The 3,843-nt window shown below is 53.9% G+C and overlaps 1 pseudogene across 1 annotated transcript; it reads right to left on the bottom strand.

Annotated features, from left to right (window-relative positions):
• Positions 1 to 459: 459 nt before the first annotated feature.
• LOC308527251 (single-stranded DNA-binding protein, mitochondrial-like) lies at positions 460 to 933 on the bottom strand (annotated as a pseudogene). The gene has a single exon. The product of its transcript is annotated as a single-stranded DNA-binding protein, mitochondrial-like (transcript).
• Positions 934 to 3,843: the final 2,910 nt, after the last annotated feature.

Below are 3,843 nucleotides of genomic sequence, written 5' to 3'. Positions count from 1 at the left end.
TCCACCAGAGTGGCTGTGTTGGGACTATCTCATTGGCTATCAGTTTTCCTGCAGCCGGGACAAAAGGATCTAAAAACTGGGTAAAGGAATTTGAGGTGCATCTGTTTTTGTTGTTTTTTTTTAAAAAATATATTTTATTGATTTTTTTACAGAGAGGAAGGGAGAGAGGTAGAAAGTCAGAAACATCGATGAGAGAGAAACATCGATCAGCCGCCTCCTGCACACCCCCCACTGAGGATGTGCCCACAACCAAGGCACATGGCCCTGACCGGAATTGAACCCGGGACCCTTCAGTCCGCAGGCCGACGCTCCATCCACTGAGCCAAACGGGCTATGGCTGTTTTTTGTTTTTTCATCCTCACCTGGGGATGCTTTTTCCATTCATTTTTCTTATATAAAAGAATATTTTAATTTTTGTCCTTAAAAACTATAAAGACGATACATGATTTGGAAATGAGACTACACCAAACACTGGCCAAAGAAGAATGGTCTGCTCTGTGCCTTCTCTTCCGTCTGGTCACTCAGAAATATAATGTTATCAGCTATGACTGTTGCTGCTTATCGCCTCACATTATTTTTATCCATATATTCACCGTAGTCTACTTTCTCTTCCACATAAGTTTTCGAGACCCCTTTTCCACATACTGATAAGTCACGTCTCTGAGGCCTGGCTGGAGTGCTGAAGTGCTGAGCCATGTTGTCTTTTGGCTGACGCCACCCATTTGGTATGCTTCTATGTCTCCTGATTTCCACATCTTATTTGTTGCTAGAGAAAATATTGTGACTGGGTTTCCCCTCCCACCTGTCTTGTGGCAGGATCCCGCCCCACCCGCCCACGTAACTGCACACGATTCAGAGATCTTTCAAGAACCAAGCTGCTTACTCATGTCTTACAAATTTATGAAGCACCTGCAATACAGGTATTCGAAACATTGCTTCTACTTTTCCTACAATCTACTCTTTAATCCTTTCCGGATGCTCCAGCCAGATAGCTCCAGGCCCGGAGGACACTTCGCCTCCATTCATGTTTTTTTAGAGAGAGTAGGAGAGAGAAAGACAGAGGAACATCGATGTGAGAGAAACACATAGACTGGTTACCTCGTGCACACGCACTGACCAAGGCCTGAGCTGGGGAGGAGCCTGCAACCGAGGTACATACCCTTGACTGGAATCGAACCCAGGATCCTTTGGTCCTCAGGCCAATGCTCTATCCACTGTACCAAACCGGCCAGGGCTAGGTTGCATTTACAAACCGTAATTCCTACTCTAAACCCACTCTAAACAATAAGTCCGCATTGGGTTCCAGAACTCTGCTTCTGGAGGGCAGAGATGAGCATGCAGACATGTAGGAAGTGCTCAGCAAGTTGGTTATATGCTGGTTTGATGCCAGACACTTGCATTCAAGGGATTCATACCCAGGTGCAGGGATGTCATGTGGGGAGGTATTTATAGTGAGGAAGGACCCTGCCATGTCTGTTAAGTCTAGCGATATACTTGATTGTCTGCTGGGCCCTGAGTGGTCATGGGGATTAATATACAGACAGGTGATTCAAGAAAGATCCAACTGTCTTGCATATGTTGACTGAAGCTCTATAATTACTGCAACCTGTGAGATATCTGCCAAGCAGTATAGTAGGAAATGTGTAAGTCACGGACTGGAGGTCTGGGTTTACATCTTTACGGGGTATAATGAATGATCTACTGCTGCAAAACAGACGATCCCCAAGCTCACGGTGGCTCAGAAATGCTGCCAAGCACTCTCTTTCACCAAACCTTACTCAGGCTCCCTTGGGCCCTCATCTTGACAAGGTCTCCATCGAGGCTGTGAGAACTGCAACAGCCCCCCCCCCCCCCCCCCCCCCGCCCCAGCACCTGCCGTGCCTAACATTTCTCAGAAAACAGCTCCCTACCTACTTTTGGTAATTTTCCACTTCGCTGACTCTGCTCAGTGGTTCCTCCCCCTGCTCTCTCGCTCCCATCCTGCAGGAGTCGAAGTAGAATCTACGTTGCCACAAACGTGCAGGTCTGCTTCCCTATGACACCTCAATAAACATTAGTCCTCAGCTTTCACCACAGAACCTCGCCACGGGGCGCCTGAGACATGGCAGCTGGCTTCCCGCAGTGGAGGGAGAGAAGGCGGGAGCTGGAACGCCTGTTATGACCAAGCCACACCTGGTCACTTCTGCGATAATCCATTGATTTCCCAGGGCAGCCCTAGTCACTGTGAGAGGGACTCCGGGAAGGCTGCTGTGCCTCTGCTAGACTCAGTATCCTGACCGCGGGGCAGGTCGCTGGGACAGGGAGCGGAGGACTGGGCTTCCTGTAGGAGGTCCCTCCCAGCCCTGACTCATCTTCTCTTCAATGTGAGAGTTAGTCATTGAATGAAAGAGTTAATGTGCTTCCAGAAGCATTTCTCACAGAGAGCATCGCATCTGCCAGGGTCTGGCGGGGTTCTTAGAACTGGGTGACTGGCTCTACGGGGGAGGGGAAGGGGGAGGGGGAGGGGGTCGCAGCTGTCTCGGTTTCCTACCATGTCTCCTCTCACTTCCGAGACCGGGGAGGTGGGAGGGGGCACGAACAGGTGGCCCCTGACTGGTCTGGCCTGGATAATTCCTGCACAAAGACACCAGGCTTTGGAAAGGAAGCCGAGAGGGGGGACTGGCAGGCTGCGCGGAGGGCTCCCAGTTCCCTCCTCTCAGGGGCCCCCACCTGATGAACGGGCTGCCCCAGATGGATTCGACTGCTGGAACCTCCTCCCGCAGCAGTGCCAGCCCTTTCCTCCTCTCAGCACAGCTTTTGGCTGGTCCCAGTCTCCCCGACCCCAACATGTCCTTGGGGCAAACCGCTGTCCCCTGGGGAGCAGGAGCGCTGACTGGCAGCCCCGAGGACTCCAGAGGGAAGGGACTGAGGGGAGTTCAAAGCCCTGGACCCTTGACCCTGAGATTCTCTTGACTCCTCAGTACGTTTCGTTCCGAGTGAACAGATATTGTCACTTTCAGAGAAGAGCTGGTGGCTCTGTCTACCTTCCCAGAGGAGGGGGAGGAAGATGGGGCAGGCTCCCCAGCCAGGAGCCGAGGAGTTGCTGCTGTCACTGAAGGTGTGAAAAAGAGCCCCCTCAGCCCACACCCCTTGGGGGGTCGAATTCCCTGACTTCTCCTGTCCTCTCCCCGATTCCTTACAGTCTCCTAGGCCGGCTGCAAAGCATCCTGACGGACCACGTGGCCATGGAGTCTGAGTCCCTCTCCTTCCCCCTTCCCGCAAGAACAGGCTTTCTGCACCGTTGACTAGTCATTGGCGAACTGCTCTTCCTGGAGACAGCTGGCAAGAGGAGGGGCCGCGATGAACCCCAGGGGAGGGAGCAGGATAGACAGGGGCTCTGTGTCCCCCGACTCCACCCCCTCCCTCACTTGGCTTCCTCTTGGCTCTGCGGGCCTAGGCTCTCCGGCCCCTCCCACGCTGCTCTTTATTCAGCGGGGATCTCAGGGTCCCTCCAGAGAAGGCGCAGCGCCCTGGGCTCGGGGTGCCAAGTCCGCGGCGGAGGCAGGGCCCGGCACAATGCCCCTTTATGCCGTGCGCTCCTCTTCCTGGCCTGGCCGCCCGCACCGCTTCCCTGCCTCTCTCTTCAGTCTTTCTTTTCCAGTTGACTTGGTTATTACAGTACATGGACCGGGAGGGAAGGCTCGGAGGCCAGGCCTGGCGCTGCAGGCTGAGCGGAGAGGGCTCCCTGGCCCTGCCATGGCCACGGGTCGCACTCCCACTGCTGGCCCAGGGCGCCTTCTTGGGCTCCTTCCATGGCGGGGGAGGGGTAAGGCAGCGCCAAGTCTAGGACATTTCTAAAAAGGG

This window comes from Myotis nattereri (assembly GCF_964212035.1).
Source record: "Myotis nattereri genome assembly, chromosome: 11".
In the NCBI taxonomy this organism is placed as follows: Eukaryota; Metazoa; Chordata; class Mammalia; order Chiroptera; family Vespertilionidae; genus Myotis; species Myotis nattereri.
This window is presented reverse-complemented; position numbering and strand designations above follow the sequence as displayed.